Source organism: Dysidea avara, chromosome 4, assembly GCF_963678975.1.
Source record: "Dysidea avara chromosome 4, odDysAvar1.4, whole genome shotgun sequence".
Taxonomy (NCBI): Eukaryota; Metazoa; Porifera; class Demospongiae; order Dictyoceratida; family Dysideidae; genus Dysidea; species Dysidea avara.
Window position 1 is genome coordinate 1,719,186 of NC_089275.1, and position 15,105 is coordinate 1,734,290.

General features: G+C 38.0%; 1 long non-coding RNA gene across 1 annotated transcript; it reads left to right on the forward strand.

Annotated features, from left to right (window-relative positions):
* Positions 1-7,107: 7,107 nt before the first annotated feature.
* On the forward strand, positions 7,108-10,756 carry LOC136254551 (uncharacterized). The gene is made up of 4 exons (XR_010700549.1): positions 7,108-7,139; positions 9,730-9,874; positions 10,474-10,565; positions 10,618-10,756. It is a non-coding gene; the product is annotated as an uncharacterized lncRNA (long non-coding RNA).
* Positions 10,757-15,105: the final 4,349 nt, after the last annotated feature.

Here is a 15,105-nt window from a genome sequence, read left to right on the forward strand (position 1 = left end):
AAGTGCTTTGTAATGTGGTACTGTGTGTACATGGAGGACATGGCTGGGGATTTAATGATTTTGGCATAATGTACTCCCAAACTAAACTGATCATGTAAAACATCATCCACTATGGTGGTATAGTACTAAAACTCCTGTTGTGTTTAGAGACACTTTATTGAGGTACTATGAAAGTCTGATGGATCAGTACGCAAAGCTGGTGAATAGCATGTAAAGCTGGTTGGCAGATAACAGTTTGTGAATTTACCATGCAGCCAAATTGGACAATATAAACTAACTAATTGGCAAATAAAAAAATTGGCAAATTCACATTGATTTGTCACTTTAGTTACATCAAACTTTCATCGTTGATGGTAGCCATGAGTATGAGGTTCAAGTCTCATTAGAATGCCAATAGACTTGTGTAACAGTCAGTTCCCATTAAACTAGCCAGTAGTAGCTTGAGGGTGAATGTGATCATATGATCCATTGTGTTCTGTACAATTGGAAGACAGACTCTATAATACATTGATTGTTTGCGGATAACAATGAGAGGTTGTATTGTGTTGAGCCTAGTATAGTACATTAATAGAGTATTCAGTGTCTCAGTATAGTGTAAGCCGCCTATTATTGAACGGTAAGTATTACTGAACTTAATACACTAAGCAAGGTACACAAAGATGAAGGTGGATAAAGGCTAGATAAAGACTTACTTAGCTGTAACAGCCAACAATACAACATTTACAATAGTTCCCTTCACTAATTTCTATTGGTATTCCACTTTTTACCGATACTTCAAATACCAAGTACTCAGCTGGGAAGTATCTGCAAGTACAAGTACCGATACCAAGTACCTTAAAGTAGCTACTTCATAGCGCACACATTTATTATATAGTGCATTTCATGGTATTCTTGTATACATTTTCAGTATGGTTCATGTTTATAATGAAGTAGCCAATCAAGATTTACAAAGAAGGAAGTCACTGAAATGCAAACCAGTGGACATTCCAGTATACTTCTGGAGAAGTGTAGATAATATCATAATGGTGCTTACAAAATCACAAATATTCTAATACTGAAACAGTCACTTCTAGCTACCTTATTGCTCTATTAGAGTTATTGACTGTTCTATTAGAGTATATCGATCTTTTTCTCAGTAAAACATTTTCACAGGTAGGTTTCAGCATAGATCAGTAATTTTGCTGGTAGTTAGCTATTAGTGTTATACTTGATGCTTTTAGGCGTCCACTGTGCTAGTAAAATAAGCAAGTACAAATGAACGTTATTTTATTCTCGCACGTGATAAGAATCGGTATCTCCAACAATATAATGGCCGATTCCGATACTTCATGAAAACAGCAGTATCGGCCCAATACTGATACCGATACTAGAATCGGTGCAGCCCTAGGTAAAACACTCCAGAGGCTCTAGTGGATACTCTGTGGCACGGATTGAGCAAAATTACAATTATTTTAACAAATGCCTATAACTTTTCACCGCAACATTGCACGTACTTCTGGTTTGGACTGTTCAATAGAGTGATCTTTGTTCTTCCAGAGTGCCGAGTTTTAAGTAAATCGAGCCTAGAGGTGTTAAGTTATGAACAAAACGGTACTACCTCTATCAACCATTGTATCAGTCAAACCTGAATAACTTGTGAACGGTGTATTCAATTTTCATTCAGGTTGTTATCCAGTAGTTGGATATCCCATAGAAACCCCATAGTGGCAGGGTAATTCCCTAGTGAGTAATTCATTTGAATGTGCAAAGTGTTCAAAAATTGGTCATTGAGTGAAGTACTGCTGTTTGATAATATGTAATGGTGTTCAAGAAATGGCAAATGATGAGGTCTGCGGTTTAGCCCATAACTCACAGTGTAGTAGTGTAATTCACTTACAACTTGGTACCCAAAGAGACCAAAGGCCGCTCTATTGATTAGTCCAAACCGGAAGTCAGTGTGTTGTTATGGTGAGGAAAATAAGTGTTTGTTGAAATTTGCTCAATAAATTAAATGGCAACTTACACTACTGGGCAAGCTTCACGGATATATTGTGTGAGAGTTATGGAAGCCACCATCACTGTTAATATAATACGTATGTTAACAAGTACAAGGGAAAATTAGGAGTTTGTTTAGGAATCAAAGAAATAAAAGATAGTGAGATTGCCTGCACCTAAAGATATACTAGTGACATTTAGTTTCTAATATAATTCAGACTATATGTTTGTTAGCTCTTTGAGCTGTTTATCATGTCAATCATTAAACACATCCAATATATTAATGTTCCCATACAGATATTCACAGCTCGTGATGACCTCAATGCAAAGGTTGACAAAGCTGAGATTGCTGTGAACAAGGTGGGTGTGTATGATGTAATAGTAGGTGTGTCAAGTGCATCACATGATCTAAAGGCCCAGAAGGAATACAGTGACCAGTGGGTCAAGTTTAACCAACAAGACAAGAATAGTGTGTTAGGTGTGTGGTAACAATGTAGAAATATTCTTAGTGACACATTCTGTGATGTTATCATACAGTACAGTAGTATTTTAGGTTTGTACTTTCTCACAAAACAAAAATAATAACATTCATGGTGCCTTGGCAGCACTGGAATCCCTTATGTGTCTTCAGAGCGGCCAAAAATGCTTCTGATACGTAAGTTACTACATAATTTTTAAAAAAAAATTATTTAACAGAATTTCCACTGACTGACTAGCTAACTAATTAATATCTTCAAATAAGTGTAACTCCATAATGACTATCTTGTTATTTCACTGTTAGACGTTGCTTCTGTGTGAGAGGTGCATACTGCGGTACATACAATGTGGACTTACCTTAGTCTTCCTTTGTGTTCCATTTCTTCAGCAAAGGTTGTTATTCACAGTAGCTAGCATGTGATATGGCTTCCCTACATTTGCAACAGAAATCAATTCTTGTCTTTTCCATGGTGACTGGATTGATTACAGTGGCAGTTCTTGTAAAGTTCTTCATTTGTAAGATGAACATACAGTAGCTGAAATCAAAGAGTAATCAAATGTTAACTGATACACTATGTACATACAGTACATAGAAAGTGAAAATTTAAATATGAAAGACCAAGCCTCTGGGTAATTTGTAATACAGTAAAGGCATGTCCACACGACAAGAAATAATGTGAATTGAATATGTATTGATTCGAATTGCTCGCGTCCACACAGAATGCACATTAAGGGGATTCGAATTGAAAGTGGATTACATGAATCCTCCTTCACAGGTAGTTTGAATGCAAATTGGCTGGGATTTGCTATGTCATAATTGTTAAATGCTAGTTTGCACGTGAGGGCTTGACACGTTTACGCATGACCTTTGTAAACAACACAGGGTAGGAATACAGAAGCACTCGGTGTGATAAAAGCACAAGGACCTGTTGAAGCAGTGTTTCATCATCGTAGCTAGTTCTTAGAGTTTAGAAGAACAACAGTCCCACGCACTATCAACGGTCTTTTGTACTCTACTCGTAGATATCCTTCCAGTACGTTATAAACACAAGTATAAACGTTACTACGAGCTATTCATTTCATTGTATCATTAAACTCATTGTTCTCTTGGTTGGCGCAAATCAGTGTTGTCTCAACCGTTTAATTATCCGTTTACCAAACTAATAAATTCAATAATGCATATTACGTAGTAATGTATGTGGACACATTCAATTCGGATTCAATACGCATTGCCTGAATTCTATTTGCATCCGGTTCCTAATTTGAATTTGTGTGGACATGCCGTAAAACATTTACATACGTATTATTTGTATGTATGTACGTATTAATATTTGTGTTATTACTCCAGGACTCTAGAGTACTCCATTGTTACAATGCTCACAATGACTATGTGATCACTCTTAAGGCATACAATGAAGTGTGCTCCACTGTGGTGGAGACCCATCATCCTTATCTGTTTAGATGTGAGTGGTTGTTGTCATGGTGATGTGGATCATGTGATCATACCATATTACAGGACATGCAGGGTATCCATAACAACCTCATCAGACATATGGCCAGTGCTATGAAACAGTATATCACATTAGTGTCTGAAAAGGTGAATTTTGTTGGGGGACTTAAGTGGTCTTCTGAAATGATCTGGTCTTGTATGTGTAGATGTTACATATGCACTGAATGAGTGACTGTTCTATTAGAATAATTGTACATCAATGTAATGTGTTTATTTCCCTCTTAATCCTTTGTAGCTAATTGGCTCACAGAACAGGTTGACAGCATTCCTGGATACCACAGAGTCAGTGGATGGAGCCAATGATATTTCAGGATTTGTAATAGCACAGAAGACTGGTATTCCTTTCCCACCTCCAAGCAGGAAATTCCATCATCCTGAACCTAGTGCCTCTGATGTAAGTATACCTAGTTGTTAGCCACACCATGTCTCTACTGTAAGTGTACCTAATTTTTAGTCACCCCTTGCCTCTGATGTAATCACTCTGTATTCAGATTTAGTCATACACAACTGTAGGTATTAATGTACATACCTGTAGCTCCATGCTGCATTAAGGCGATAAAGCAATGTTGTGCACAAGAAGCCATAGCAAATGCATATGACCTAACATATCATATAATACCCAATTTGTGGTAAATCAGGCTACCATAATAAACTTACCAAGTTTAAAAACAGCCACCAATAACAGGTGAGTTGTTAGCAAAAACAACAAGCAGCTACTGTTACACAGTTCAGGTGGAATGTAACTCACCTTTACAACAAATTAACAACCCTGACAATGTGAAAACAAACGCCACTAATAATTATTATTTGTTTCAACTGGCCTTACAGCCTGCTACAAACATTAACTTTTCTTTGTAGACACGGGTTGAACAGCCACGAAACTTGAAACTTCGTAAGAATGGTAAGCAATAGTGTCTGAATAATTCTACGTATCAGTATATCATATATCCATTCTATGGCTTCTTCGCTTGGTGTGAATGGTGGAACAAGGCTCTCATCTGCTTGTAAACGCCATATATTTCGACTTGTAAATCGCTTCCACTTATTGATACGTAGAATGATTCTTGTAATAGTGATTGCCACAGATGATGGTAAGCTACAAGAAGACAGAAAATCGACATTACAAAGACCATGCTATGTAGCTGTATTTATATAACAGTAAGCAGCTAACTGGTGATGGGTGTTCTGAGGCTGTCAATAATCTGTAAATGACAATTCTGCTGTTTCCGCCGTTTCCGCCATTCCGCTAAATATACCATCCCCATTTTAATTGCTCCAGTAAACCATGAAGGAAGACATGGATTGAGGTCTCCAATACACGTATGCATACTTGTACGTATGTACACTGTATGTATGTATGTATGTATGTATGTATGTATGTATGTATGTATGTATGTATGTATGTATGTATGTATGTATGTATGTATGTATGTATGTATGTATGTATGTATGTATGTATGTATGTATGTATGTATGTATGTATGTATGTATGTATGTATGTATGTATGCACTTGTCTACAAATGACAATGAAGACATTTCTCTTCTTATAGTGCATGTAATGAGTGCATGTAATATAGTGCATGCGTGTGTGTGTGTGTGTGTGTGTGTGTGTGTGTGCGTGTGTGTGTGTGTGTGTGTGTGTGTGTGTGTGTGTGTGTGTGTGTGTGTGTGTGTGTGTGTGTGTGTGTGTGTGTGTGTGTGTGAAAGCTCTGGTCAACCTGGGGATGGCTGTATGTGGCTTTACAGCTCTGTGGTATTGAATAAAGACCTGTGCTGTAAATTTCTTTTCATTTATTGGAGACCTAAATGACCCATAACTTTGCCTACTACACTTTCCTTTCAATTTTTAAAGCAGCCTCTTGCCCTTCACCACCCACCTTTTTAGACCTTACCTGATACAGTCCTCGGTTTACAAAACTATCTTAAATGGTAGGAAATGTACAGTAGCTGTTGGCTACTTGTACTGTGGACACTCTGGAAGGTAAAAAATTGGTGTAAAACATGTGATAATTTGGTACAAATAGCTTCAACCATTGGCAAGCTACAACACACTAAATACCACGAGTTTATAATGGTGTAGGGCTTAACACATTATAAACTCTTGTAAATACTTAAAACCAGCATTTCTTGGTACTTTTAAATAGGCGATAAGACTGGTTTTCCCAGACTGGGTCACATATGTAACTGAATTCTAGCACTTTATCCTGATACTAAATATAACATTCGTTGTGGCCCTATTTTGTATTGTACAGTGTTTTGTATAAAAGATCATACAGTGGAATGCATTTTGCACTATATTTTTGGAAATATAGTACACCAATTGTTAGATAAAAACTGTCACTGTGTCAACATTTGCTAAAAAACTGCTTTTGTGACTGGATTTTGGAAAAACATTCCAAATCGCACAGTAGAAGTTTTGAGATAAACGGTTTTAAAGAATTCAAGTCAGTATAACTTGCCAAGGATAGCAAGCACGTATATGAAATTTACATGAAAGATACATCAATCTATTTCCTTTTAAACCACTTCCAGTTTAATTGTAGCTGTTGTAGAGTTTTCCACAAAAATCTGAGTAGTTGGATGAGCGAAGTAGTATCACGAGTGCTCACAAAGGGGTGGAGGATGGGTAGTCAATTTGTGCTTTAATGCTTTGGCCCTGTATGAGTGATGTTAGTGTTGTTGATGTGTATATACGCATCCTCTTGGGTGTCCTCACAGAATACAGTCAGCTGTGTTATAGTGTACCTTATTATTGTAGGGGTTTGTGAAGGTGGCCAACATTGTGTTGTTGAACATAAAAAACATATCAGGCTGAGGTGGGTAGCTCTGTACATGTGTATTGTAAGCTTTTATGACTTTTGACATAGTAGCATTCTCATATGTAAAGCAGTCAGTGGTTTTAGATTTTGTACATTACACAATTCAGTGTACATGACTTGTGTGGTCCACCCACAGGCTCAACAGTTAGAGGAGAGTATTACAAAATGTGAAAAGGACCTCAAGTCACTTAAGACACTCTATGAGAGGTAGCTGAATACCACAATCACTTGTTACACATCTACCCCTCATCACAGTTACATCAACAACTCTAACTATGGTGATGCTCATAGTATAGAGGAAGAATTGATGGAGACTAAGAACAGATTACAAATTGTCCAAACTGCTGTTAACTCTAAGGTGAGGAACAAAGCAGATTATAACTACAGTCTTTGTTGACCTGACTAAGGCTCAAACGATTAGCTGAATATTTGGATTGATATTCGTTTGCTAAAATTAACAAACAATTATTCGCATGTGATCATTTATATGTTGACATGTGATTAGCTGTCAGTAATTAACGAAGTAGAAGGTGATGCTAACGAAAGTAACAAAAGGAAGGACTATGGCGAAGCTTTGTACGGATTTGTGGCACACTCCAGGTACTTCTACTTTGTTACAATCACTTTCTATCACAGTATCGCTGTGATAATCCTTTCAGAAAGGGAATTATGGCATTTCTTTCTTAGTAAAGTTATTCATACGAAGCCACAAAGCTGTTTGTGGTTATTTGTAGGCTTCTTGGTAGTGGCCACCTTAATTACTGAATTGCAATGAAACCTTACACAGATTATTCGACTAATTTCGTTAGAGCTGAGCGAATATTTGAATACAGTAAACCACTATTCGTTTGTGACTGCAGAAATCATGCCGCGAATCGAAGTGAGTGAAACAGTAACTGCCACGACAACAAATAGTTTATAACTGTCGTTAGGGTTTCTTCCGTACTGAACCTAGTGTCGAACAGTGTTCCTGAGCCCTTCTTCATTGCATGTTGAGTTTATAAAATAATTATTTTGTGCGTCTGGTGAGTAATAATCGTACCGTACCGTGCTGACTTGGTTCAATCGGGTGGGCTGGCTCGGTAACACCCCGTTCACACTAGCCCAGTAGCTAGCACGGTTCAGAATGGTACGGCTCGACAAAAAGTGCAATGTGAACACCGTCCGTACCGGGCCCAACCGAACCGAGCAAGCCCACCCGATTGAACCAAGTCAGCACGGTACGGTACGATTATTACTCACCAGACGCACAAAATAATTATTTTATAAACTCAACATGCAATGAAGAAGGGCTCAGGAACACTGTTCGACACTAGGTTCAGTACGGAAGAAACCCTAACGACAGTTATTAACTATTTGTCGTCGTGGCAGTTACTGTTTCACTCACTTCGATTCGCGGCATGATTTCTGCAGTCACAGTTTCAGCTACATGGCCGCCTATCTAGTTGAAATGAAAGAATGCCAGCACAAGAGGCTTGAAGGGCAAGAGCTGCATCCAGTTTTAGTAAGTAAACTAAATAATATTTAATTGTGTGCTTATGGAAACCAGATGACTTAGCGATACTGGGCCGTACCGAACCGAGTCGAACTGAACCGTGCTACCGTGCTAATGTGAACGCAGTGTTAGTTCTGACATGTCTCAAAGTTGATTTTGCATGACAATTTACACTGTATGTGCAAAGCAGCAGCGTGCCCCCTCAGAAAATTTATTTTCAATGCTTAGAGATAGGATATGATGGGTATTTTGACACCCAAAACTCAGTGGACTACATCATTGTTGAGCCACATACATGTAATTATACAACAGAGTACTAAAGATAATAAGAAATACGGTTAAAATTAAATAAATAAATAATGAATGAATGAATGTACATAAAAACTACAAGGCCTACAGACATACACTAACCGGGGATAGAATTGCCATTGAACAAAGGCACAAATGTACAATACGTACTCGTTTTCATGCTGGTGACTGAAGAACCATGTTATTCCATATAATGCACACTACCAAATAGGCAATTAATGCAAAGAGCATGGTATATATGTTTTAAAATTCCTTCACCTGGCTTGTCTAGCTGTCTTCTTTTATCTGGCTTACATACGTACTCTAACTGTACAGTAATATTGTGTATCTCAGGCATACAATTTGTGTATGCCTCTAGTGTGTACACATCACTGTGCCATTGCCACACCAATGATGTACTGGCACTCAGCTACTGGTGACCTCTAGTTACAATGCCACAATTGTATTACATATATCTGTCGCTGTTGTGACATATTGAGTTGGTTTGGGATCATAATTATTTTGTTCGTGCCTTCACCATCTTGTTGTACATATATAGCCTCACCAGGGGGTTGTCATGTTGGTGTATGTACTTGGTTGTATGTGATCTGGTCCTAGTAAATCTGTAATAGCATTATGATGATTTGATATGATAGCAATGTTTTGTGACATGGTTCACAATCTATAGCAATTATATGGTCATATACTGCAGAACATTTAAAAGCCCTTTAGAAGCCACTAAAACAGTGTGTGAGCATGTGGTAGAATATCCAGATTATACTTCATTGAAAGTGCAGGTATGATTCTCCAAGTCGGACACCTTCTCCTTTTTGGACTTTTAGGTACGTACGTACGCCTTAGAAGCTCTTTGACTGCTCTATTAGAGTAGCTGACTGTTCTATTAAAGCATGGCAATCTTTTCTAGTAGAAAGTGGTTGGCCAGTTTAGTAGGTAATTGGGTGGTCTACATTGGTAAATGTCCTGCTCTGATGAGGAATGTATGTATCAAGGATTTTGCCATTGGCACCTTCCTCCATTGTGAAACAGGTGCTCAAAATGTTCTATGCTATAAAATTAGGTTTGTGTGCACATGTGAAATCTTACAGATCCAGTCACATTATAGTCTACATGACATAATGTATTATTGTAATGATGTCACTTGTAGCTGGAGCAGTCACTTACAGTAGGGCTCCTTGGGCTACCATCAGGAGGGCAAATGTTGGAGCTCTTTCTCTGAAAAAAGCCGACAACATGAATTTGCTCTCTTCGAATTTCAACTTTCTGTGACTACTGTCGTGAACTAATGCTTGGTAAGTTTACTGTCAGTGGAGGTTGGCAACACATCATAATTTATCTTGTGATTTCAAAGAAATGTTACTAATTTATCATTGACACCTCAGATCAATAGTTCAGTACTATAAATCATATCCCAGGGCCCTTACAAACTTTCTCAGTGTAAAACTTTTGTGTTCTTAGTCTGTTTGCTTATACAGTCACACATAATTATGACTCACGACCAATCACCTCTTGTTTCTGGGTGGCCTGCGGATCAAGTCACGATGGGGTTGGCTTTTTTTCAGCCCTTCTAGGTATTTGTCCTAGCTGTTTCACTTTAGGATATTTAGCTCAAAGATTTTCGTTTAGGCTCCTAGGCTATGGGTAAACACCTCGAACAGGCTCTGCCTTCTGTGTACACCCTCCAGTGCCTAACTGATAAAGTAGATAATAACAAAAATAATAACCATTGAGCTTGAGTTCTAATTACGGCACACCACAGGATTGCAAACAAGGAAATCACTGTAAGATTTGTAAGAAAAATGTTTACCAGAAGTGTATGCAGTACATGCCAGATTGTATTGGGGTATGTATGTGAACCCATGTGACGTTCATGTGATTACTGTATCCATAGCAACCAGTGAGAAAGGAGAACTCTACTAGAGCAAAACTTAATTGCTAAACAATTTAGTATGTTAACAACCACATCAATTGGAGAATATGATAGTATGTTGCAACATTTTTTATATCCAATTATCCACTGTTAATTTTTTTTTAGTTAATGAGACTCTACCAACTCATACGGCAGCTGACTGTGAGTCACTGGATAGTGTTGCCGTGGTGAGGGCAGAGAGTGCCCACACTGTGTATGACTATCTGTGTCCTTGAGAAGTTAGCTCTGAACCGGATGATATGCCACCAATACGTAAGTGTGTAACTATGTAGTCATGTAAGTTATGACTACGTACTGTATATTATAGTTATCATTACATACTAACATTAAAATACTCCATTCATCAAGACTCACGGTAGTGAGTCGCGCGGCCAGTAAACAGAAACACGCACCACAGACAATAAATGATGCGACCACTACACATGAGGATTTTACACGAACGAACGTTGTCAAATTTGGCCTGCCTATAACTCAACCGTCATTTATGCTATCCCTCTGAAACTCTAGACTTAAACTCATCGTGGCACTAGTAACTACCACACAAGCAGTGAAGCAAATCCATGCCGAATGTTTCGAGATCGAGATTGCTGACATCAATGGGGAGGTTTTTTTTGTTTTTTTTCACATGCGGTTAGACGCAACCACAAGTGCATGCCTTGGGTTCCTTTGTGCATTCCGAACATTCATTTCCATGCCATCACTTCAATATGTGCTCAATCGATTCAGGATTCACATCATCGATTTCGCCACACATCATTAACCTACAGTCTTAATTTCAGCACCAAATGAAGTTCAGTCGTCCCCAGTCGACCTAAAGGCCAAATACAAAACCCATATTGTTGTTTTCTGCAATACTCGCTTGGCATGTAGGGAAATGTGTCTCTGAACTATTCTAAAGGTTTCATTGAGATTGTTACATATGTTTTCGAGAATGGCTAGTTTGAATTTTGAATAAAGTCACCCCCACGTAATTTGCTCTCTAAGGCATGGCTTAAGAATTTAAAGAATGATGCAGAACACAACTGCGGTAACCGGTTATTAACTGGGCTGTGAATAGTAAGTGTAGTTAATATAATCAGTGCATGTAGCCATAAAAGAAGTGTGCAAAAAACTATGTCATCATTCGAGAATGGCTAGTTTTGAAATTTGAATTTAGTCGCCCCCACGTAATTTGTTCTCTAAGGGCGCGGCTTGACTTTAAAGATTGACAAAAAACACAACTGGGCTATTGTTAGTGTAGTTAATCAGTGCATGTAGCCATAAAGCAAAAAACTATGCCATCGACACCAAGTATTTAGAACTGTCCAGCACAATGCAGATTATTTATAGCCTGTAAAGGCACCACACAGAAATGACATGGGTACAAGCATGCACGTATACACATGCAGTTACAACATACACTGAAACATTACTCTGCTCACTTTACGTTCAAAAATTTTGAGCAGGTAGTAGATATGCTGTGTACACAAAACAACACATTCAAGGACTGTATTTAGATGGGTGATAAGGTGACTTGATTTAGACACATTGTAACATAAATACCATAGTATGGTATGAGACAAAGTGTCACCGCTAGACAGTATACTGATATGGCTACCATATAGACCTGAGTAGTAAATCAGCTAAGTAGGTGCAGTGGAACTTGTTTAAGATAGTTACTTTTGGGCCAAATTTTCTTGGCTTAATAAGCAGGTAGCTGCTTTAGCAAGGCATTCATATAGATGTCTCATGGGGGAATTTAAAAGTTGGCCTCTTAGAGAGGCGACTTCTGTACAAGTGTCCACCAAGGCAGTTTCCACTGTGTAAGACTTAGGGCTTTAGATATTTGGCATTTCATGTGTTGAAGGCTTCTGTAGTCTGAAAACCCACCACAGATTACTCAGACAATGTTGACTTGTGGTCACCACTAAACCACCGGAATGCTGGAAGTAGATGGTGTTACTTTATATCTTATGCCTTGGCTAGTACATAGTAGAGCTGAAATGGATATCCTGAAAAATATCCTTCCAAATATCCTATGGATAATGATATCATCATTTGCTTCATCAGGAGCTTATGAGCACTGAAAGTGAAAATTCTTACAATTTGGGTTGCCAGCCATTGCAACCATCTTGAAATGCTCGATCTATGATGACATAGCTATGTGGATCAACATTTTTAGCACTTACTAACAGGTTGGTTAGCAACACTTGCCCTCTTGCTGCCAGTCTCACACACTGCAGAATTCATCACTAAATCCCTCTCTATAGCCAGTTAATAATACAAGAACAGCTACATTGCAGATGCTTCTTACCAATTGGCTTGTGGATTTGTGGTGTTCCAAGTAAGGCAATGTTGCACTATGTAAATACTGCATGGTTAAATCTTCTGTGGTTATATGCTTCTGGCTTCGTATATCCTGCTTTTAAACACAGTGAAAAACCTGTATAATGAGGTCACCTGTCTAAACTGGCCATTGTAAAAATCCTCTCATGTGCCAACTGTGTACAAGCCGCTGCATATTTCAGCCACCTCTTTAACCCTTAAACCTGCATAATCCACAAAACTGGATTTAAACCTATTAAATATGCATGCTTTGCACAAAGCGCTGTAACTTTCGTAGCGTCCATCCTATGGCTATGCAATTTACGTCATTTTACTTGTGATGTAACAAGGATTAAAATTGATACCTAGGGTTTTACCGTAATGCTAAATGGTGAGGCCAAAACTAGCCGTGTAAATAACTTTTAGGTAAGGAAACCCTTTATGAAATTGTCCATAACTTGATGGTAGTTGTTCCTATCAGCTTGCAATAACTTCATTTGATTGATATTAAATTTTCTATCAGGCTATATATGAGTCACGTGAATAAACCCACAATCGAAATTAGACATGTGACAAGAATTTTGGAACACAATACAACTCACTGTTGTTCATTGCTTCAGAACAAGTAAGCCACTGTGGTTACAGTGTTCATTTAACCTTCTCCAAGTAGCCCAGTGAACAGACTTTTAACCAATGTGTAGTTGTGGGATATAAGAATTAAGTTACCCCACCTAGTGTTACCACACATGCCCATGTTGTGTAAACACGCATTTACAGGTTAATCATAGATAATGTTATCTATGGGTTAATAAGGTCAGAAGAAATTTTGTCCCTACAATGACATGTTATCACTGTACTAGTGAAGGATTATGATAACACTAGGATACTATAGTGTCATCTCTGGACAACATCCAAATATAGCAGTAAAATTATCAACCTGATGCTGTGTTGGTATGCACTAATTAAATGAACTTCGCTTACATTTTACCTGTGGTTTTACAATTTAATTTTTACAACACAAGTACATGCATGGCAACTCACCAATTGTGTCTCAATCTCTGCAACACAAAACGAAAACCTTCGCAACAGCCAAAGATCCTCTGAACATGACTGAAAGATCACAACATATTCTGATGCGCTTATTTATAAGTAATATAAATTTTTAAAGGCATTTACTTAAGACACTATTATCTCTAAACTTACTCACCATTTTCTCTACCCTCAGTGATTTAGTAACCCTGATGGTCCAAAGCTGTAGTGTCCCGAGCGTAGCAAGGGTGCTACTAAGGGCCATAGGGGTTACTAAATCGCTTAGTTCCCGTTGGTCACGGTGTCTAACTTATTTAGACTATGGTTTAAAGTACATACCTTTATAGCCAGAGCATGAGTGTGGGGTGAAAGAGCAATGCAGAACAACAGAATAATTTCTTCCTGAAGTTCTTACAGCACCCACAAAAATAATTATTTGACCGGTAACCAAAGTAATGGCTAGAACTACAGTACCATACGCCGTTTACTATTTGTCCAGAATTATTTGCGGAACACAGAGAAGAAGAGTATTGTAGTATTATCAAGTACTGCAGTGAGCCTTTCGTGTTATAATTATTTATCATGTACAAAATTGCTTGAGGACGGGCTACTAAGTGAACATGTGTAGGTGACCAAGTGAGCATGTCAGGTGACTAAGTGATTTAGTAAACCTGTAAATGAGCCATACCATAGTCTAAGTAAATATGGTGTCTACAATCTTGTCATTATCCTAATGTGGTGTTTCGTATGGTGTTTAATAAACACTAGTTAAAACACCGCCGTAAATACAATATGGAAAAAAAATAGCACAAGGGTGTGGGCGAGAGACTAATATAACACGAGGCGAAGCTGATTTCTGTTTTTTTTTTTTTGTTTTTTTTTTTCAGTATTGCACAAGCATGGTGGTGCTTTAACTGATTTAAAGTTAAAGTGCTTGCTGGTCATCTTTGTTTGGAGTAATCGTTTTGTAGACTCAAACCGTGTTGGTTTCAGTGGTCATACAATTGTAGCAAAAACCCAACTTGTTCGACTTAGAACCCGACTTGTTCGCATAATTTCGTAATTTTTTTATTTTCTCAGCATTATCTGCAGTGTCCAAGGATTGGATACTGCAGATAATGCTGAGAATACTGACCAAAGTTTCAGCCTTCTGATAATGCTCACCAAAGTTTCAGCCTTCTGTGGTGAGTATTGGAATTATAGCAATAGACAGTAGGAAGAGCAAGACAATCAATTTGTACAGTGACTATACTGAAAATA